The following is a 24,931-nucleotide window of genomic DNA, read 5'->3' as shown; positions in this document are numbered from 1 at the left end:
GATACCTTCCTTAAATGATTAAACCGATTCGGAACTAAGCTTAACAAAATTATATCATATGTTTCTTGCGATGAGGATGGACAGATGAACTCTACACGCTTCAGGGTTTTTCACGGTCTTTGTCGATCTAAGCAGACAAAAAGTTTCGCTCGTATTTCAATAGGAGCACCAGCTTCAGATCTGATTATAAATTTTTGTCCTGAATACGGAATGTGAAGTTCTGACGAAAATGTTAACTCACTACGTCAACGAAAATGATGACGAACTTGGCGGCATAGTAAAATGTGTAAATTAAAGCTGAACAAATATTCCACAGATACCTGCAACAATTTCCATGTTATGATAGCTCAGCAATGCAGCGTAATTATTTTCACCTCACTCATCAAGTCCACCCGGATTAGGAATCGCAACCAGGTTCAAGTACAATTCTCATCATCCGTGATTTACATCCGTATCCGAAGTGGAGATTAATGGAGTTATCTCGAGTTGTATTCAGACACCACATGCGTCAGCCAAACGTTCCTTCCGCTCAAAGATAGCATTAGCTAACGACAAAGTAACTCGATATCAACAGACACAAGGATTGCAGGCGTGAAGCCTTCCTCACGAAATATACTAGATTCCGACCTTCCTCATACTATGACTGCCTGCTTTAATGTAAAATTCTAAAAGAGCTATTTTCTATCCTTTTCGACTTGATGCTCATAAGTCAACGGTTCCACAAAATACGAAAATGCAAAAAATTGAGATTCTTCGAATTTCAAATCTCTCCATAGTGAAACAGTAGTTAAAAAACATCATATACATGGAAATAAGGACGTGTGTAATGAAAAGAAAATTGACAAAATTTCGGAATTTAATCACTTCCATCGCTACAGCAATACAAAAAGACAACCTGAAAGTTTAAAAAAAATAATCACAGCTTACGGATCACATGACTGTCATCACAATTAAAATTTCCAATGCACATAATTGGACGTTCTTCAATCGCATTGCATCAGCAGTCTGTTCACCCGCTTCAAAAATGGAGCGTACAATCACGGAAATTATTACCTATAAATAACAGTTTTTGGTATAATAATAGAATATTTTGTAAAAAGATTACGGCATAAAAATGTATTTTAGGGATCGAGAAGAATAGTAATGCTATATATATTTTTCGCAATAAACGCCTTACAAAAATGTACCTAACGTCTGCAACCAAAACGAAAGCGGTGGAACTAGAAACAAATGTGACCTTTAACAAACAGCATCATCATCACTGTAGCATACCTCGTGCATGAAGATCCCACGTACATGTTACCAAAGCTTCAGCGATCTAAGTATCAGCGAGCAAACACGATCAATCATTTTTTGCCGAGCAATCGATGCAGCGGGGGTAAAATTTCGTTTCCGGAGAAAGAAATCCGAAGAGGAGAAAAAAATGAGGGTAGATTGGAGAAATATGATTACAGAATATCTGAAACAAAGAGAGCGGGGGCGAGTGGAAGTTGTGTTGGGATGTACATATTTACCTCATCCTCCTCAGAATCCGAGGAATGATCCGCGATCCCCCCCTCCAACCCCTCCCCTCCCATCCCCACCCGTCCCCACAAACACAATGTCTCTCGCTCCCCAGGAATACCGAAAATCATGCCGCATCCCTTCATCCTAAGACACGTGACAGGCATTCATTCCCACACGCACCCAATACGATGACTGCTGACGGGATGAGGAGGATTAGGGGGGGAGGGGGTTGCGATGGGGGATGTGGAGGGTGGTGGAGGGAGGAGTAGGCACACTCCAGTGCTGCCAACATAACCCATCTTCCTCCATATCTAGTCTAAAGGCATCTACGAAAGGTTAACAAACGAGGTATGATGTACATCATGGCTTATTGCGCTTAGAAAATTAATATCCCAACACAATGTTTATATAATTTACATAATAGTACAAAAATACCCCAGTTTGGGCAGAATACAGGACACAAAAAAAGATAAAAAAAACACCCACAGTACTAAATTTTTGGTGGCGCATTACCACCTTCCTCAGAGTTAGGTAGGGGACACAAACCTAATCCTACCTAACTCTGAGGAAGGTGGTAATGCGCCACCAAAAATTTAGTACTGTGAGTATTTTTTTATCTTTTTTTGTGTCCTCTGATTCGGCCCAACCTAAGGTGTTTTTATGATATTTACCTCGTCGAGGAACATTTCGAAGTATTTACATAATAACAATAGAATTTTTAAAAACCTCACTTTAACCATAACTATGAACTTAAGTAATTTTGTATTTGGATCCTAATCTTACCGTCTATTTATTTTCAATTCAAATATACATTTCACCGTTTTTACGCCCTTAAGGTATGGAAGATCTCATTCCATGGTGAAATTCAATCCCTTGATGAGGATGTATTCAATAGAACGCTGAGGGCATGCACCCTCTGGCAGGTTAACGCGGGGTTGCGTGGTGTCGGTGTGGTTCGAATGAGGTTGTAATATTTATGGCTGTTGAAAGAGGCCTCACAGCAACTGGGTGCGACTCCAATGAAATGGGTTTGGGCGAAAATCAAATTTACTCACCAGGAATTGGTGTAAGGGAAATACCTTCCATGATCGCTATGGTGGGTTGCGTAACATGGAGGAACTTCTTCATGATGCACAAAGGGTAAGATAAAAAGACTTTGCTGTTCCACGAAATAAAATACATTTGCGACCGGTTTCGATACGGCGTATCATTATTTGGATATCTAGCATCTGCCAGATGACGATACGCCGCATCGAAACCGGTCGCAAATATATTTCATTTTGTGGAACAGCAAAGTCTTTTTTTCTTACCCTTTTTACACCTTCTACGATCGTTTCCTGGGGAAAACAACCCATTGGAGCGATGCGAATTTTCAACCATGCTACTATATACCTAGGCAGTGACTAAAATTACCGGCCAGCATTTTCTAAACCATGGGGTCGTTATTTTTCAAATGCGATTAAAATTGACCATTGCCATTCGTCTGAACTGGGATTTCTAAAACCAAATAATTTGAATATTATGAATACACTAATGGTGGGTAACGAAACGCAATCAATGCCTTTCGATTCCTTTGGTGAAGGAAACTACCCTATTGCGCGAATGATCGAACGAAATTAGAACAGTGGCTTTTTTGCCATCTCACATCCACGCATTCTCGCATGTGTTCGAGCAATTCACCGCTTTAAACGACGAAATTTTGACTGCGTAAAGTTCCACGAGATTCACAAGTGGATGGTAGCACTGGCAGGAGTACCCACCGGTCCCCCCCACAAATCCCCGACCACGGGAAGGAGGGAGGGATGCCGGCTCGCGGCGGAGTCGCCGGCGCGTGAGGCGGGCTCCGCTCGGCGGACTGAGGCCAGTGGGCCGGACGAACACAGCGGAATGATCACATCGCTCCACCTCCCACCGCCACACGAAAAAAAAACCAACACCACCCCCTCCCTGACTACATTTCCCTCCACCAGGGACCACTACAGTCGTACATGTGATGCGGAGAGAAATGAAGCTCACGCCTGCGCAATCACCACAGTTAGACCTTAAACTGTTCGCATAGCACAACTACTACCACGATCTTGGATCCGCACTACGTCGGATTCAATCGTTATTTATACATTTATTTCCTCGCAAACAGCAACACTGCCGTTATAAAGCGTCGCAGAGGCAGTTTATAAATAAGTAAAATATAAAAAAACGCAAACACAACAAGTGTGCACCGTTACATCTTTGAAATACATAATTAACATGAACTATGACTTACCTATGTAAGTTTACCAAAATTGGAGAAGCGCCACAAATGTTCTTGCAGAAAAATTAACTATTTATTTAATGATGGATGCTGTTCATGTATGCAGAGAGAAGTAAATAGATGACGCCACTTCAATAACCTAGCTTTATCGCCCAGTAGATAAGATATTTCAAGAGCGTAAAATTTTGTTGTACCCTAGCTTTATCCTGAATCTTCTATCAAGGCAATAAAATCCTAAAATGTATGCATTGTGTATCATTTCAATCTCACATTCCGTGGCTTTGAATACCATGCGAGTCACCTTTCGTCGAAGACCATAAGTAGAGCCAATCGATTTGTTGTGACATGTTCTTCTCCCATGATATACATTAATTGGTGCGCAAAGGAAAAATTCAGTCAATGAAAAGATATTCTGTTGCTTCATGAGAATTTGGGCACTGCAAGTTAAATGAAAGAGTTGAAGAAAGTATACAGGGTGTGTCCTGAAAGTAGTAGGACTGAGTCGAGAACAAAAAATGTATTTCTCATATAGGTACATCGCTTCAAAAATCTTCAAAGTAGCCCCCTTGGGCATCAACACAACGCTGCCAGCGAGTTTTCCACGCAGCATACGCTTCCTGGAAGGCTGACTCCGGGATGTCCTTTACAGCGCGCGTCACGGCCTTTTGGAGAGCTTCCACCGACCCGTGGTGACGCCCTTTCAGAGTGGTCTTCAGCTTGGGAAAGAGAAAGAAGTCAGGGGGGGCAATATCCGGGCTTTAGGGTGGGTTTCCACGCCGTGTTTTGCCAGTTAGTCAACGACAATGAACGCGGTGTGGGCCGGCGCATTGTCATGATGAAGGATCCACGAAGCGGCGATGGCTGGTCGGACGCGGAAGATGCGTTTTCGCAGTCTTTCCAGTACTTGCACGTAAAAAGCTGCATTAACGGTTTGCCCTGGTGGCACAAACTCACTGTGGATGACACCTTTCGAATCGAAGAAGCACATGAGCATGGATTTTTGCTTCCATTTGGACATGCGAGCTTTTTTGGGTTTCGGAGATGTCGCTGTGTGCCATTCTGCACTTTGCCGCTTCGTTTCTGGGTCGTATTCAAACGTTGAGCGGTTTTTCTACTCATGGCACTATCCCCGTAAGCTGCCTTGATGAGTTCATGGATCTCCTTGCCGCTTTTCTCGAGTTTAACGCAGAATTTCACTGCGTAACGCTGCTCCACTAAACGTTCCATGACGCACCGTGACGAGGTCACTTGACAGGGGTCTGGAAGAAATACGATTCACACTCCGCAAGAGCTCAGAGCCGACTGCCGCGTGTTCGCAGCGCTTTGTTAGAGTCCCTTCCACCACCTACAACCCAGAAAACTCCCGTCCGACCGTCCGCGTGTGTGGGAAAAAATCAGTCCTACTACTTTCAGGACACACCCTGTATATCGTTTAAAATTGGACGGTAAAGAGATAAATTTGCAAAGATATAGATTATGATGAAATAATATGTGAGCACTACCGTAGAAAAAGTCCAAGTAATAAGCGATATGAGGTCTCCGGCAAGAGCAAAAACGATATATACGATGGTGTTAATAATGAGGAAAGGCAGGAAACCAGGTCAGACATTAACTTCATTTCTACAACCAGGACACACATACGGTCGGGTATTAGAAATAAATTAAGAGGAATATTGCCTTAACATAAATGACGTCCGCTTTATCAACGAACACAAACAGCAGCAAGCCAATTAATGCGATGAATACTCCAATAATCTAGTAGTATAAATGCGCCACTGATTTTCAAGGCCACGAATGACCTGCGGAAGGACTAATTATCTCTTGCGGTCAACACGCAGTACCTACGAGCCGAGGAGGAAGTTTGCTCGTCAATCACGGTAATCCGCATGTATCTCTGGAGGTCATGAACGGTATCAATACCAAACGAGATCGTCACAAGGCTACCGAGAGCCAAATGCTAATTAAAAGACGAAGATGCGGTACCCAAGGTAAGCAGTACACGTACAGAAAAAGATACACGGAAGCAAGGTGCCAATATCCTTGGACTACTTTTTTTCTCTGCAGTGATTCTCGTTCGGGGTCGTTCCTACCTAGTCGCCTCCACGTCACCCTAACATCCTGAGCGTCCATCCCTTTCAGTGAAAACCCTTTTTCCTCAAATCCTTCTCGACACAATCCTCTCCTTGGTCTTCCCCTAGCTCTCTTCCCCTCCACCAATAAATTTCGAATTCTGTTCCCTACATACTCCTCATCCCGATTTTCCACGAGTGATTGTAGCAATTTATTAATGACTAGATGATCACAGGAGGCGTTGTAAGCTCGGACAACCCGACAAGTCCTCTGTGGCTAAACAAAGCATCACCACGGACCACAGGATTAATTTGCCTAGTCCAAAATTAATCTGCCATTCCAACTACGCCTGGGTCAGACTTACTAAGGAGCCTATTGAGATTCGGCATAGTTAGAATAATTTAAATCGAGACAAGGTTTATAAATACACCAATGAGTTGAATCCCATTTTAAAGAGAAATTAATTATCATTTCATGGACACAGCGCAGCTCTTTCGCGAAGCAGAAATGCTATAAAAGACTGAAGGAATGCAGGGAGTAGCACTAGGACAGTGCCACCTCAGGGAAATGCTGTGGTTCACGAATTCAAAGCAATTCGCAAGAGTGGACGTGCAAGGCAGCGCATCTTCGGAGAAACCCTTTTGTTGTCTTCATCTGGCCTAAAAGGATCAAAGCTGATGGAAGAACTGAAACTGTCTGGAAGTGTGTCGAAATATATCAGAGAGAGAGAGAGAGAGAGAGAGAGCGGGAGTTTCGCACCCGAAAGAGCGTGCGTCAAAGGAAATCATTTGTGGAGAGAAGAGAGGGCGAAACGACAGATGGCTGCGACAGATAGCAGAAGGGCGGGGGGACTGAAAGATGGCTTCACCATCCCATTCGCCCTTTTTTTTCGTCTCAAACGACCCAAATAACAACAACGACACAACAAAGCATGCAAAAGAAAACAAGAACGCATTACCCGGGAGAAATACGGCGGTATGAGCGCTTAATTAGCGTTGCGCCGGCTGAAAACAAAAGAAAGCGTAATCCGGTGCGAGGGGCGTGAATGGCGAGAGGGGAGGGAGGGACTTGTGTGACAGAGAGGGAAAGGGGGTCGCAGTCAGATCTGTGTCGTTCAAAAGTGACTCGTACGTCTTTTTCGAACGTCTCGTTAACGAGCACTGAATGAATTCAATCACGTTATTTGTTTCAAATGGCTCTAAATGAATCAAACGGTTTATGTCGATGATGCGGCTCATAATGGAAGTTAGCGTGAAACATTATTGGAACACCCAGTGTCGCATTCAATTTTTCTCGTGCGCTTTTCATTTGTATTTTGTGAGCTCAAAGCGTGAATCGCGGAGGAAGACATCTCGGAATGGAATATAACGTGGACATAATATTGAAATGCGAAGTAAAATTTAGAAAAGAACCCGACGCGGCTTAGAAACTTCGATTCGGCTCGTTTCCAATTCCTTAATTGCGGCAATTTTCAGTCATAGTTCAATAGAAGAATGATTGATGGCATCCTGTCACCGCTAATTTACTTCTATGAACGCTCCAAAGCTGTGAAGTTCATTTTTTCGTTAATTCTAATTCATATTTATTGGTTATCGTTTCTATCAATCGGTCTTATCTCTATCCACAGCGGAGAGCAAGCAAGCATCCGTGTGAGTATGCGATTTAGGACGCTACGTTCAACAAAGCAGGACATAACTACCACCACACGGAGCTTTTTGAAGCAAGACGAAAGGAGAAAGTAAGAAGAGCACAAGAAGGATTTTTCGGCTTTATTTTTATCCTACGCAGAGAGGCAGGGCGGGAGGTGATAAAATAATAATAAAAAACCAGCGGATTAAAAGAAGGAAAAAAACAGGGCGAAATAAGGGGGCGGGGGAGGAGACGGGAGCAGGTAGCATTTGGGGGTGAGGGTGGATAGTGGGAGGAAGCGACAAAAACGAGGAACCTCTGGGGCGACACACACACGCGCGGGGAGGTGCGACATTAAGCGATAAAAAGAGACAAAAGCGAAGCGAGGGGCGGCGCAGAGGGGGTTGGAAGGAGGGAGGAGGAAGGGGTGAGGGTGGTTATGGGGTTAAAAAAAAAAGGGACTGCTTTGCCGGTGTTACCTTATTCACACGTGCGTGAGCAGCGCACCGCCTCCCAGCCCGCGTGCGCTTAAATCTCTCCCTTTCCGCAAACGAATTTCCCGCCGGCCAGCCACCACTTTCTCAGGCTTATCCGCCGCAATAACTATCGGCTAAAAACGGGCCGCGCGCGCGCGCTTTGCCCTGCTTTGTGGTTTTCACGACCCGCCGTATTACCACAGAGGGGCGCCACTGGCGTGACAAGGAAAACCTGCGACGTGATATCAAACCTTTCACCAAATACCTAGAAATTTGCTGCACTTAATTTATAAAGCTAAAAACGAGAATGCATGGCCCTATTAGGGAAATGATCCCCCAAATATTTTTGCTTTCAGTGAGTAATAAACTTCATGATCGACATTACTCAAATACATAATTTTGAGGGAATATTCATATAATCCACTAGTATATTCAAGTCAGCGAGGAGCAGAGGAGAGCCGTTTAGTGTCGCTTTTGGCGGTATCAAAATTATAACTTGACAGCACTCGCAAAATACTATATTGAAACCCAAAAATTTGAAGTTGGCCTTTCAAATAAACTGCTTGGTAAAATGTTTCCCAAAAGAATGATTTAACTGCGATAGGAACTCGTAAAAAAATTAAAAGATTATTTCAAAAAGATAGTAGAATAAGTTTAAGGCATCATATTATAGCTTCATCGAATGTTTTCAAGGCTATAAATTACCAATCGTAACTTCAAGCAGGGAGTTCATTTCATTAAATGTGGATAAATGATGAATTGATCGATGCAAGACAGATAATGCACTTATCAATGATGCTTGATGGCATTTTCTACAGTATTTATTGACTTTTTACAGTAACAGTGAAGTTTAATCGTTGGAATAATATTTTATTTAAAACAAGGGTCAAATTCTATTTTACACTGTACCTTACCTAGTACATACTTTTTTTATGAATCTAAACGAAGAATTCGCATCACATATTTCCACGTGATTCAACATTGAATGCGACTCATTTGAAAAAATAGCAATCCATGATAAGTAATTCCCAGAAATTTCAAAAGAATTTTTCTTGCCATTTACTTCATGCAGGGTGGTTGTTTTTAATTCGAATCACGAACTGATATGTTATATACATTTTTATTCAATCAGTGAGATCAAAATCAAAGAGGTCCCAGCTAGGAAACTGCATATGATCATAGAACTACAAGGACACGAGTGTCTATGATTCTATCAACTTGAAAATGGTCACATGAAATGAATAATTACCTCTGATTTCAGTTCAACTTTGATTTTTCAGTCGACTTAGAATTATTTTTAAAATCAAAACAAAGCTTCAGTTAGCAATCTATTTATCAAGAAAAAAAATTTTTGTCAGTGAATAGTTTTGCTAACAGTGAATAATAAAATTCATGATCGACATTGCTCAAATGTATATGCTGAGGGAATATTTATGTAATACACAAGTCATTTCAAGTCTGCGAGGAGCGGAGAAGAGTGAGAATATGGGATAAAATCGAGGATGTTTGGGTTCGGACTGAATAAAAAACAAAACAGTTCCTTGGTGATGTGTCGCAGAAGGCGTCGTTTAGTATCGCTTTTGGTGGGATGGAGAGGGGCAGTAAAAGGCACGAAATGGTCGCTAAAAGGAAAACAAGACAAGGAAGTTTTCAGTCTCCTCGCCCCGCGCGCACTGAAGCACCTTCGCCACCTTTTGATAGCCCTCTCCTGAGACACAAATAAAAAACACTCCGAGACACCCACGCCCCCTTCCCCACCGCTCCATTTCACACCTTTCTCCTTCTTTCTTTCCTTTGCTTTCTTCAATGCACAGCAACCGAATCACGTCCACAGCCAAACGCCGCCGCCAAGATTCCTATCACATGCAACATGTCCACACAACATCAGATGACCACCATTTTCACCACCCTACACATGGCACTAAACACGGCGACTAAGCCAACATTTCATGCCTACATGAAACACTCAAGTAACTGAGGGTCTCCAAACGAGATCCTCAAATTCCGGCCGGTGAAGACCTAATTATCTACAGAAAAAATTAAAGAAAATGAAGAGAATCCTGCCTAGATCAGCCGCCGATTACGTGAACGTTACGTTCAAATCGATTAAAATAGAGGCGCAAAGTACTGCGTAATGTTTTTCAACAAATCACTACATTTAAACACCTTTTTCGGGGCTACCTTTTTATACTTCTGTTCACGATCAATTGGGTGAGATAACTAATTCACAAATAATAAGATGTGTTTTTTAGTTGTTTCTGCATGTGTACACTTGGTAATGTTGATTACAGTCTGACAAAACATATATTCTTTGCTTGCTTTAAATTTGGGCCAGGAGTGTGTAGTCGGTCCTCCTCTATGTTCCCTGATAGATAAGGCCGCCCTAGGTCTAATAAGTAAGGTGATCTCTAGCATTAAAACGTGACCTAACGTGACGCTTAAGGGTGGGAAATTAAGGTGAAAGGCAATGAGGAAAATAGCATGTCCTCAGCAGAATGAGAACCCGGATGTCCGGATTGCATGCCGTTCAGATATTTAGCCAGTCACACCAACCTTTAGAAGTGATTTTCACAGGATACTAACTGTACGATAGATTTTCGACTGTAAACTAAAACTTCAGTTTGGCCTTGGATCATTTTGACCCATTCACAAGTTTCAGTCAAATTGCTCTAGAAGTAATCACTGGAGGAAGAAATGCTTCTGCGACCATTTTCTAGTGATGCATCTTAACCCACATTTACTCTTATAAAATGTTGAATATAAGTTATTCACGGTAGAAACCGAAATTTTGATGAAGGCGTCGAGATACCTAGATGCCACAGTCCGAGGAGCTAAAATAAAATTCAAAATCACACAATGAGTCAATCGGCATACTGGGGCTCGATTTTTCAATTTCTGACGACAATTTCTGATGAACTCTGACGACATTAAAGAAGAAACAGAAAAAAAATAAACGAATAGAATTAGTTGTATTCTCAACCTATAATTTAGCTTGCAACCTATTTCTTGGAGCTCACTCGGAGATTCAAATCGAAGGTTGTTTTAGGTAGATGAGGATAGAGCTCTCCCCTAACTAAGTCAAAGAAGCGTTTCACTCATTGGGAGTGGGGGGGAGGTAGCTCCTGTTAGTTCCGGTGGGATATCAAGGTGAAAGTTTAGTTTTCTGGTATACCTCGTACTTCGATGATATAATAGAATAGAATAGAAATAGGTATAGAGTATCAGGAAAAGGATATTAGCATATCATCTGGGGGTTTCCGAAGGTTTTACCTGAGAACCTTCGACCAGCAGCTATGCGTTCTATCCACTAGGCTATTTATAATAAGTCTTTAATTTTTTATTAAGTTAATAAACATGCGAGGCAAAAGTTTCAAAAATTTATTTTCCATAATAATGGCTCGAATGAAAATATGATTAAAATTTAGTGGTAAAAGATAGGTTTATTTGACGACAGTTCGAAACCACAGAGTAAAATCGAAAATTGACGCCAGCACGTGATGGGAAGCAGTTTCCTAAATCCTCAAGTGGGTGTCGCAGCGGTCAGCATCCGACTGGCCGCGCCGTCACTTGCGGTCGCCATGGCGAGGCAACAAAGCCTCCGCAACGCCCATCCACCCAGCCTCCTTCCACTCACAAACACGTATCTAACCCTTCCCTGCCACCGGCAGGCGGGCGGGCGTCGGATATTTTTCTGATCCTCTCAGAATCGGGAATTAATCCGTGGGATCGCGAGGATCTGGGCGCCGCAAGTGGAAGGGGATCAAAGCAATCACCCAGTCTCTCTCTCTCTCTCTCTCTCCATCCGCCATCACTCCATATTCCTCCAATCGCCCTCTTCGCGAGTAAAGGGATTGTAGCTCCCGTCATTCGATCGGCTTCGCGGCAGCTTTGACCGTTAGTCTCACCCCCTTCCTTCCAGCGGGTTCGAAAAGCGAAAAACATTTTCGAGAGCTCAGCTGCAAAAATTTCGCCAGCCCTTTTTTATAGAGGCCGACTTCACGATAGCAACAGCAGTTGCGAGACAGGCTCCATTCACACAAATGCGGTTCCATTTACTGGATTTCGAAATCACATCCAAATTTATTGGATTGTCGATATTATAAACAGTGTACTTGATAATGACGCCTCAGCGTCGAAACGCGTCGTACCAATAAATAATTTTCCAGTGAAAAGTTACCAAGGTTTTGTATTTTCATTCCAAATGCGGTTCCATTCTGTACGGTGCACACAATCGATTCGCTTTTGATGCCATTCGGTTTGTGTGCACCGATTGGCATTCGGTTTGTGTGTACCGATTGGCATTCGGTTTGTGTGTACCGATTGGCATTCGGTTTGTGTGCACCGATGCTTATTTAATACTATCAGTGCTTGATCAGCACCAAATATCAATGAACACGCCCCCCTCCCCCCCCCCCCCGACTCGAATAAGTTCTATACGAATTCTAAAAGGCCGTTTTACACGGGGCACGTCATTGCGTAATCTGGCGTATGCACGAAGGCGCGATCAAAATTGCGTCGTGTAAAGCGGCGAAATGCTGGAACGCATGCGAGAATGCGTGGATGCGAGACGACAAAATAGCCCCTGTTCTAATTCCGAGCTTGTTTTCTCACCATTTCAACAATTTTTTCCGATAGATGTCGCAGTGGTAAATATGATTATTATGAATATCACTCAGAATATTCTCGTGAAATGAGCAAGAATGCCAATAGTTTGGTCTTATAAATCAATATCAAAAGTGAAAATGGCAAGTTGTGCACAAATACATGTCTGCGAACCAATATGAAATATTTGATTTGCTAACAATAAGTGATTTTCCGATGGTGTCTTGAATCATGGCTCGCGATACTACAGTGGTAGATAAGTAAACACGAGGAAATATTATAAGCATTACGATATTCGCGCATTTATGTATGTGTTGCATTGAGTACTGAAATATAGGAAGGTTTGCAACGCATGAACACTCTTGTTCAGCCATTCAAGTTTAATGAGTGAATGATTCATTGATTCATCTTGAATGTACATTCCATTACATTCCCGGTATACATGAGACTCACCATGCACATACATGTTTCAATACTCTAGATAATTCCATGAATTTGATAGAAGTAAAAATTTGTAATTTTCGGTCATGATTTCCGTCTTATTCCGATTAGCGTGCGTCGCGGAAAAGTATTGACTCCAGGTGGTGGCAAAAGCAGTCTTAACCATGCTTAGGATCTTCGCCTCCCTTTGCACAGTTTTACCTTATTAATTGTACGCATATTATCGTCTGCTCATGTTTTAGGATGCTCGCCTTTGTATCAGTGTATTTACACGAAACAGACCAGTCAACAACGTTGCGCATTGAATTTCGTTTGTTCTGTTCTAACAAGTAACTCGCTACTCGCGCAGTCAACAGACGGCGACATTTCGTGTGTGACAATGCTTGGTTGCGAGTACCCTGTAAAGCGGTAACGCATTCGTTTGCGCAATAATTATTGTACGCAAAACTGAGAAACTAATGCAGTGCTAACCTGCGCAATCACAAGACCCGCGTAAAACGGCCTTAAAAGGCGCGAATTACTGCCCGAGGGATAGAATGAAAACGTGGCGTTCACACATGTAACGTTCAGTTTCCTCGTTTTTCCGGGACCCATTTTTGCCCATAGGTGAAAAAAAATTTGTTTGAGTCTTCACCGAAAAACTTTAATAGATATATGAATGAACTATTGAATAGTTATCAAAACATTTTCCTGGGAATTAATGCGCATGACGTGGTAACATCTTTTTAAGCACTGGTACACAATAATTATTTTTAATTTTTAAGTTTATTTTATCACCAAAAACGGCACAAAGGCCTTTACATTGGCTGTTTCTTAAATAAATAATAGCTGAAAGATAACAAACAATAGCACAGTAAATAAAAACTAACAGAAAACAAAATGTTTAAACATAATAAGGGGCACTATTGATTAGACAATGGTGAATTATTCAGATGGCATTTTAAGGTGGCTTAGTAACTAGTGGCAGAGGAAAATAGGTCCAGGGAAGGGATTTTTGAAGCTATGGAGTTAAACAAGGAGGGGATTCGGAAGAACAGAGAGCGTTGAGAGATGGAGAGACGGAATCGCGGAATGTGAAGCAGAGAGTTATTTCGTAAGGGGCGAGGAGGAATATGAAAACGGAAAAGAGGGAGAATTTCAATTACAGTGTCATAGAATACAATTAATAAACCCCCTAACAGCGATTGTCACCCTTGACTTTTAATTGAATCACAATTTTAAATACGGAAAGTGATGGAAAGACGATGATGGGAGAAGGGACGATGGGAATGGCATTGGGCGATTCAAGAAATGATAGGTCAAGCGATCACTTCAGATATGTTCTCGACTCGGTCAGCGGACCAAGGACTTCTCCATTCCTATTCAGATCCTTCTCCATTCTCTACTCATATAGACACCTCGAACGCCACCTGTTCTAATCTTCCTTCTTCCTCACCCAGGACTGGCGTATCACGTGGAACTTTTATATTCCAAAAGTTCAACTAATACAGAAGGCAAACATGGCGAAAATTACTACTTACTATATGCTTTGGGACGTGTTCAAGCTTTTTCAAGTCACGAAACTTACCTGTGGAAAAGAAATAGAAAATTAATTAGCCATCAAATACCATATTAAAAACAGCTTATGCATAATTACTTTCAACTACAACCTAATCATTTATAAGCAATTATTAACAGATAAAAGATATTAAAATGCCCATGAATAGTGAATTATATGTAAATGGATTTCATTGATCGATGCACAACGATGTTTCGCGTACGCTGCTTAAAGAGAACTGCGAAAACCATTACAGTTTCCTTTCATTGCAGTGATCGATTCTCATTTGGACACATGGGTCTAAGGGCTTTGCTACCTAAAAAATGTGAAACATTAGGTATCGTACGTGGGGGAGGTGAGTCACGAATACGGTTATCTGCATCATGATTAAGTGACATGCATCGAGGTTTTGTTAACTTGTACAATATAATAAGTTTTTTACTGAAAATAACTTTGAAGATGATAAAAACTTGAGGCAATTCCGACTATCACAAGTTCCATTGTGCTTTTAACGGAAATCTGAGCACATTATGTGTAAAACCTACCTCTAGATATTTTACCCCTTAATTTACAAATTACGGCCGAAGCCAATCTCGTAATGGTAAATTAGGTAAGGATCCATACAAGTAGGTATAATATCTGACGGCTGAGTTAACGCAAGCTGTCGCCGGCAAAACAACAAGATCTGACAGGACAGAATCTTGCCACAACTAATACAGGATTGTAACCTGTATTAATTCTGACAATATTCGCGTAACCTGTAACATCCCTTACGTATAATTTTCACAATAGTTTTTGCCCAAATTAAATGTCTTATTTTTTTAGCAATGTTCTTTTCTTGGTTCTTAGAAGGGCATGATGAGTGGTACATAAATTTTTCCGACCTAATACACCAGGCGAACCAAGAACATAACGAGAGTAAAGCTTCAAAGCTGCAATGAGTCAACTGAAAAGCCCTCGCTAAGGAAAGCCATCAGTGAACCTGAGGCGCGGAAGTTTAAAAAAAATATTTAACCGTTTCTTTAGACTAAATTGCACGCGGCAACATGTACATTTACATCAATGTAGCAGATAAAACTTATATAAGCCAGAATCCAAGTAAAGGAGCCAGGGGCGGATCCAGGATTTCTTTCTGGGGCGGCACAAGCAAGGCTGTATACAGGATTTTGTTCTGGGGGGGGGGGGGGAGCTCAAGAATATCTCGTAATACAAAATGAACGCAATGATAATGGGACCGTATTAAAAATATTGCATATTTTTTAAGGGTTTGGGGGGGGGGGCACGGGGGCACGTGCCCCCCCCCCCCAGATCCGTCTATGAAAGGAGCAATAAAATTCGAATTTTCACGAAAAAATGTTGATCGCGAATGCCGAAATAAGCTTCATGCCATCTCCGACGCCAAATTCCCTATCAGTAGGAACAATAATAAATTACGCATGGTGAAGAAAAGAGATAATGATACATATTTAAAACATAATTAATATTACAATAATTCACCGGTATGGGTAGGCTTAAATGGATCATTTGGGCAACCGCCCCGTTCTTTCTCCTCCCAATTTGGACTTAGCTCTTTCATTCACAATGAGCGATAATCTCCCTTTTTCCATGTTTAAACCTTATTCTCTATTCCTTCCTCTCCATCACCAACCAAACATTCTACCGTCTTTTTCTTTTTTTCTTGATCTCTTTTTTATTTATAAATATGAGCTCTCGAGATGTAGACCATTTTTAAATTGCAAATTCATCCAAAAATTCGGAAATTTATTTTCCATTTTGAAGGCGTCTCATGTAAAAAGATGAGGGGTACAATAAATAATTATGTGATCAAGCATTAAACACTATTGTTCCAGTATAAAGTTTTTTAATTGTGACTATATTTTTTCACTATATTTCATTGGTTATTTTATGCGTTGTAAAATTAATTTCTAAAGCTTTATCACTCTTGTATTTATTGTATCTCAAATCTTACTACAAATAAGCCTTGAAAATGGGAACTAAATCTCCCAAACGACGGCACATATGTTTTTCGTAAATGACCTGAACGTCATGAGTTCATGTTAAGATATTACACTTTCTTCCCGCGGTTTTCGGCATCCCCTTCCTGCTCAGTAAGTACTCTCTCCATCCAAACCCAATGCCACCTCCACTTCTCAGTATTTGACATAAAAAAGGAGCAAAGAGAGGATATTGTACGTTATACATCGGCACCCACGTTCGATTTCAATATTCTGACATTCAGAACGAAACACAATTAAAGATTCACTCGCAACAATTATTCACGGCCCCTTCCAAACAACAATGGCACAAAAAGGCGGAAGGAAACCCCTTCAAAATGGGGTGATCAATGGAAGGGCAATCAATATTGTGTCGAATCACAAAAGCGAGGGTGAGGTCTTTGGTGCATGACATATAAAAAATTCACGAAGGCTTATATATATATATATATATCTATCATCCGCGATGCCTATATCACAACAACCGTTGAATTTTTGTGAGTTTATTTTGTGGCATGAAGCGTCTTTTATCTACCAACATGAATCAAATCAAAAAAAAAAAAGTTTCACACAAAGCATTACGGATCATTTAAGGGATGACAGCAGGAAATTCCGTTGCCACCCGAATGATTTCACCAGATTTTACAAAGCATCAGGAACGAGTTGAATTAAATTTAGGTGTGCACAAATTTTAAGTCCGAAACCCATAAAATATATGAGTTGATCTTTTCAAATGGTTTCATGAAGAGCGTATAAAAAGTGCCTCATCCATTTATTGAGCAGACAAAAGCAAACGCCCGGCACATTTCGTCACCACGTGAGAGGATTAAAGATAGAGGCTCCCTCACAACAAAAAAAGAATAGGATATTTTTTCAAGCATGTAAGTAGCACTGAGAATTGTCGCCACAGCGCCGCCAAACACCCTGAGATAAGCCGATGCAAGTGGACTTTGCGTAACGAGGGTAATTTGGCTCCTAGAGGGAAGCCGAGCGGGTAATTAGGCCAGCGGCCGGAATCCGGAAAGCAAGGAATAACAGCGGGGATAATCTCGCGGTGAGTTTGGGCTAACTGAGAGAGAGCAACATCAAAGGCGTTTAACAACCAGCTCTCGGCTCCGTATTTCCTCCTCAAGAGAGACTTAATGCCGAACAACAGCACGACTCGGAGGAAACCACCTTTGATGCGATAAATGAATGGGAAGCGAGATTCTTTGGCGTGGAATACGGCCGTGGCTCGTGTTAGATACTCATGTAGGCCGGTATTAAAACATCGGACCGCGCTGTTGGGGTGGGAAGCTGAAGGTAGACGGCACAGAATGATTGACAGACTTGTTCGTTGGAACTCCAGCAGTTTAACCTCGGTATCATACATTTAAGGAGTAAAAACATGTGTAAAACCAAATAAAAACCGAAGATTCAGGCATAAAGGAGTGGAATTTTTTCACAGTAACAAAAATACTTGAAATTTTCCACCATTGTAAAATTTATTACAATCTCGGTTTCAACTTCATTTTCATGTAGTAACATTGAAACATAGGAGGTAATAAATTTTGTAAACGTGGTATAATATAATTTATCATCGTGGAAAATAGCAAGTATTTATTTCAATATGTTTATAATGCTCCGGTGAAATTTACTATAGCGCCTGTCTGTTTTCCACAATGAGTAGGTGGATAAAACAATATGTTAGCATTTTCCGTCTTAAATCTTGTTCCAAGAAGAGACTAAGATGATAAGTACTGGACGGGTCGACGAAGTCAATCACACTCGCGGCCAACTTTGAAAACTATGAGGTTCATGAAATATCAGAAAATGAATACAAGCATTTGGAAAATTGTATCAATAAGCCACTGAAACATTTTCCAATGAAGCCAAATCCAATCAACGGTCTTCCTGGATACAAAAAGTTGAGGGCTGGAAGTAAATCCCTTGTTCTTAGAATTTCCCATCTTGACCTTAACGCAGAAATAAAAAAAATCACTCCCTTTACTGCGAGGCCCTGCAATCAAGGCGTTTGCTTGACGGCTGGTTAGAATTCTTCCTGACGTGAAGACAGATACAGTGTAGAGGGAGGAAAGGACGAGGTTTTTCTTTTCCTTTTGACCGTGCGCCTGAATCGATATTCTGGAGGCGATGACGGGGACGGCGAAATCAACATCCTCGAACAGGGGGAGCACGTAGCCACTGCTGAGTGAGGGCGAAGGCATAAGGGGAGGAAGGGCGCACACAAGGAAGACCAAATGAGGGCCCGTCGGACCCTTCAAAGGGGAGGCCCGAGCACGGCGGGAGCAGGATACGCGGCGAGGAGAGCGCGCGGCCATACATTTTAACGCGCTCTTCCACTCCTCCACTGCGCCACGGCACCAAAGGCATCGCCAGAGATACCTACCTACGCGGCCATCAATATTTCCTCTTGGGGATGCCTAAAATCCACGCTTTCTCATCATAGGATGGAGGGAACTCCTTCCCACCATTATGCAGTGTAACATCCATGGTTTAATAAGCCACAATATGGCCAATAGAGTAGTAACACAGGGTGTACCTCAAGGAAGTGTAAGTGGACCTCAATTTTGATTCATCTTTACATTTGCAAGATTACCGCCGGAGACAATGGAAAAGCTGGCCTCATTAACATGGATAGCACGACGCCAACATCACACAGCCTATTTTGGTAGTTAATCAGTACTACAGCCCGATAGGGAAAATTTTATTCCTTCGTGACTACGTAGTTTCTGAATTTTAGGACATTGAACGAATAACTGAGAATGTTAAAAGAACCATTGCTCCTTCATCTACAGAACTCAAAACCCGTATGTAATAACTCTGATTGAATTGATGAATTTATCCCTTTCAGCTGCAAAGGAATCAATCTCAGTGCGCAAGGCGGGAAAAAGAACCTAGAAATACGGGATTTCGGTTGAGGTCGGAATTCTCTCCTAGCATCGATTAATTTCCCGCTTCACCTTACCATGCGACGAAGATCAAAGCCTTCCAAGAGCTGGGAATGATAATTCCATAGTATCTAGTAGACTGTGGGATCTTAAAGGGCTTAGAAACGATCTCCACCGTGATGCCAAGGGAGGAAGCAAAGGGCATGAAATACGGCCCACGCCATCGAATTCAGCGCTTCCCCGTGAGGCGCCAGCTCCCTTTGACGAACACACCAGGTCGGTGCTTAGACGCCAGAGTAGGCGGGGAAAGCCAAGTGAAGAGCAAGACGAGAGAGCGATGCACTGCAACTCAAGATCAAGCTGTTGCTACTAGCGTCCTCTAATACTTTGATAACTGACGCCGCGGGTATCAGCGGTGCTTCAAGTTTGCAAAGCCTGGAATAAGAGTCTCGAATATAATTCATGACCCATTCTACTGGAGTGAAGAAATTATTATGAAGTAATAGCTGCTATACCATACAAAATTTATTGTTCAAGTACCACATCTCTTGAGGTCTAACATACGTATAAATGATGAAGCAAGTACCTGTATCAACAGATTACCTATAAATAATTCATTTATATACACAATGCATACCTTTAGATAATGGATAATGACCGATAAGTCAAACCAGTAAAAAGAAATAAGAAAACGTATGTTCCTCCTCAGAATACTTCCCCAATCTCTTCAATAGCATTTCAAGGAATGCGTAACACAAAGGAAGGCGGAGAAAAAAAAGTCGATGAACCGAGAGAATAGGTGGCTATTTATTATTTCTGCTTGTTTTGCTTCAGCTCACGGGGCCAATGGCTTCCTCCGAATTCCAGACTCCCCCCTCTCTCTCTTTCTCCACGCAAGCAATAAGTTTTTGCGGCACAGCGCACTCCATTTAACCAGACCCTTCGCGGGTCTCGGGGCGTCCAACCAGAAGAAAGAAGGGGGGGCGGGGGCGCGAGTCGGTGGAAGGGGAGGTGGGGTCGTTAATTGCAGCGGTTGAAATCGCAGGTGGGGGGTGAGAGCATTGTGCAGCGGCCGCCATTGTGAGCGGGGGTGGAGCGGGAAAGTTCTCTCCTCGCTCTCATTCCACCCCCGCGACTTCTAACGCTCCCATTGTTGAGAAGGGGTGAATTATGGGAAGGAAAATGAAGCCACCGCTGCCGCTATCCTCACGGCGAACGTCCTGCGAGGTCCACAGTGTGGGTTTTGGGGAGGGATCGTGGCGGTTGAGTCCTGGAAAAGCGGCCTCTTTCCCCGCAAGCCCACTTCTCTTTCGAAGTGTTCTGGCGCTCGTGTATTGAATGGGCGTGAGCACTAGGGTGCCTCGTTTTGCCACTTTTTTTTAAAGGAGCGAATCGTAATACCCGGCAAAAGTTGCGTACCCGGGTGGGTATAACAGATATGATCTTTTTTCAAAATCGGTTAATATCTTCTGTTCGCCATTTTGTCTTGAAATTTCGAAATTTTTAACAAAAAACATTAAAAATGTAAATAATTTAAATTTGATTTTAGCAATCAGTCATTTCTTCCAATGGTGTATAAAATTGGTCTTTTATTGATATTTTAGACCAAACACGACAGCTCTATTCCTTCTAATTATCCAGAAAATGACCTTTTCTCGTGTCTCCGAAAGCAGTTTTGTGTGTAGGCAACCCGCAACACACAGTCTCATTTTACGCTATGCATGCGATAAATGACGCGAAATAGAGATGTTTCTCAGTCAAAAACGGGTAAACCATGTCTGAAGTTGTCAAGGATAGTCACTAGGATGAGTGTATGCTCTTTTATGCCATCACCGACAGTATTGACCATATTTTCTCGCTGAGCACTATCAGGGGGCGGAATAAGGACGTTTATTTGAGGATGGGGACGCGGGTCTCTATTTTCCAGGGCTCCTTGAAGATACGCAACATCCAAAAACAAACGAATCAACAACTATGAAGAAAAGAAGGATAAGAGAGAAAAGATGATTTGTGTGACCGACTCTACCGCTCACATTTCCCCGCCTAAGCAGGGTTCCAATAAATGTTTCCCTCGACGATTTTCATGACTTTCCCATGGTTTCCCCGACCAAAATTTAGAACCTTTCCATGAATTTTTCCTCGGTGGATTTATAATATCACTAAGCATTCAATTGTACAGCATAAATGACTGAAGCTCTTTTAATTAATTAATTTGAAGTGGTTTCAGACGATCGTGAAGTAGGCGACGGATAGAAAAACGAAAAAAATTACGGCTTTTTTTCAATTACCAGGAATCTAACGCAATTGATAATAAGAGGAAATTTAAGTGAGCTAGCCGATTCGAATTTTTCGTTTTTTTTTTTGCGTGCGTTCCTATGCCAAGTCGCAGAAGAGAAGAACATCGCACAGAGCACTCTGATGGAAGGTGGAGAGGAACGGGTGAGATTTTATGGTGGAAAGGCGACGAGGGAACACAAGTTAAGCGCACCGTGGACGAAGGCATCCAGTGGATAACAAGAGAGGGGCGTCGACCGTCACTCGCCCGGCAAACCAACTGCAAGCATATCGATTCCACGATCAACCAAAAGAAGTATCCATGAGTGCTAAACGATGTTGACAGCCCATTTACCACCTGGAGAGGTCCATATTTTTGAGAAAGCATCCAGGAAAGCTCTCGAAATATCCTAATGGAATAGACCCAAGATAAAAATCCAAAATTTTAATCACACAAGCCAAAGGAAATGCATAACTATTTATAATCCAATTTATCGACCTCAATAGAATCTATTTCTTTTATTTTCTTGGGTGTTAGGCCGTACAAGACAAACAGAAACCTCGGGTTTTAGATCCCTGAAATACATTGGAGAAATCAACGCCATGTTACACGATTCAAAATAACAACTGCGCTGTCGTCTGGCTTGCAGCTAGCACTTTTGACATGGGAGGATGCGGTAAATATTCCTCTGGAGAGAAATTGATTCCATACAAACCATTTTACTTTGATCAGGGCATGAATGAAAAATTCCATTATATTTCAAGGTTTTCCACGAGAATCAATTTGTTTTCCAGGGTTCTAACCATTCATAAACAAAATAATATTCGGTTGATGCTCATGGGGTGAAAATTAGTGACCGCAAGAATATCTGTTGAGTCAATTCTCTACTGAGGGAAAGATACTGAGATGATAAAATATTATCTACTTCTGTAAGTTACACCAATTCAATCGGGTTTAATGAACCACTTATATATTATATTACACTGAATAATGAGAAATACGAACAAGAAACACTATTTACAACCTCCTTCAAAATATATCTTCCATAAATATTCTCAATATGACAGTGAATACCATGAAATACCCCGAATAGAAACTGTCGTGACCTGGAATTGAGGTGCACTCCTCGCACAGTTTTTCTGACTGGTATCCAAATATGAAGAACTAAGTATAGGAGAATGTGAGAAGAATAGCAAGTAAGCAACTCCTTTATCATAAAATTCATAAAATGGAATGTCATTAGAATAAAGTTTCAATCATAAAAGATTAAAAGAACTGGAGAAATAAGACAATAAAAAAATATATTTTTTCTTTGATCACGGCGCGTCCCGAGAATGAAATGTATTGGGTTATGTTTTCGCCGAAGGCTGCATGAGACCAAAGCCGATTTTTGCAAGGTTCGCGCCGAATGCCCAGCGTTTTCTCGGCTGGCGGAAACCCAGCGAATTTTTTTATGATTATTGTATGGCATAGGATTTTTTATACTTCGTTGACATGTGTATCTTAGGATTGTAACGCTACCATAAGCTACACAATGGATGAGTAATAAAGAAAGAGAAAAAACCTACTGTTCCAGAAAATTTCAGTTTAATGGGAGTTTCTTTCCTACATATTACGAAGGAGTCGCATAAAGTGAAGCCATATACTACTGCTGCTCGAGGGAGTTGAAGCTACGATTGCAGGACGCAAGTCACGAGGAATCTAAACATTCGCACAGCACAGGCAAGCAATGGTGGTATTCCGAATGACAAAATGATTTGTTCTCTCGCGGGGAAACTGACGTTCGCGGGCAGATTAAGCGGCTGGGCGCTTTCTCCGTAAAACGCAATCTTCGGCACGGTTTCCAGCGCCGGATAATCGCATTAGCTCGTCGAATGAGGACGAGAGAGAATGAATTTGCGCACAATACCACCATAACATTCTGTGCCGCTGACGCGACGTGGAAGGGGAGAGAGAGAGAGAGAGGCACTTCTGTGCTCTGCGTATTTCTGTTTGAGGGAATATTATGATGGAACGTTTGTATACCAAGGGGACTGCACAGACGAAGTCCCAGTCCATCTCATAGAATCATGACTGATGCTGCCACACAGAGCGCATTTAAATCAATTTTCGTACACGCGCGGCTATGAGGGCAGAAGGATCCATTAATCCACAACATTTAAATAAATAAATAAATATGTTATTTTTATTACTCCAAAAAGAAAAAAAGTACAGAATAGAGTTGATTACATACAAAGGAGTAACTTTAGGTAGCCGTTAAGGAGAACCTGCTTTATGGCTATCATCATTTAGAAAAGGTCATGCTAACATAGAAACATTTTACATGGTATTACATCAAAGAAAAATATTCTCCATTTATGCATTGTAAACAACCAAGACAGCATATTTTTGAAAATTGAGTTATTATTTTTAGATTTCAGACTTAAATCAGGCAATAAATTATACACTTTTGGGCCTACAAACAAGAAACAACGTTTATATAGCGTTAGGTTAGGTCTAGGTAAAGAAATACGTGATCTTCTTAGGGTGAAGGAAGGACGGTTGTATAATAATAACCCCATATTTCCACTTCTCGTGAAAAATCGACGTAAAAACTTGTAAATAAAAAGATGTCTTAAGGGGAGCAAACCTATACTACAAAATAAAGGAAAGGAAGGAATTTATATTCGATAGAGTACTTTCTCTTGCGAGGAATAGCAATGAAAAGTTATGAATTTGAAATCCATATCATCACGAGTAAAATTTTAAGTTATTAGTCTTGATTAAATTCATAGCATTGCAATCCTAAGATTGGTGTTCCACGAATCCTCCAATTCTCCCTACACTTAGCTAGTTCTTCATCTTCCCTGATGATCCTCTTGCATAGTACCCTTCTTGATCTATCCTATGTACTTGCCCCTTCGTCTTCCTCTGGGGACTTTTCCACTTATTTTTTCTCCCATTATGTTTCCCACGTAACTGCTTTATCTAATTACGCGGCCAATCATCCATGCTCTTGTTTTTGCGTGCTGTGATCCGTAATGTCCTTTCTTTCCATATGCATATATTTACCTCCTCATTACTCACCATATCCGTCCATTTCATTTTCAGCAGCCTCCTCCAGCGTAAGATCTCGGGATTCACTTATTCTCTGATCACCTATTGCGATGGTCCAAGTTTCCATGAACCGTAAAGTTATGATGTGTACGAGAAGTAAATATGATACGGTCATCTAGGAAGAGAGTTAAGTGAAGCCTTTCTCAAGATAATAGAAGGTCGG

Source organism: Ischnura elegans, chromosome 2 (genome assembly GCF_921293095.1).
Source record: "Ischnura elegans chromosome 2, ioIscEleg1.1, whole genome shotgun sequence".
Taxonomy (NCBI): Eukaryota; Metazoa; Arthropoda; class Insecta; order Odonata; family Coenagrionidae; genus Ischnura; species Ischnura elegans.
This window is presented reverse-complemented; position numbering follows the sequence as displayed.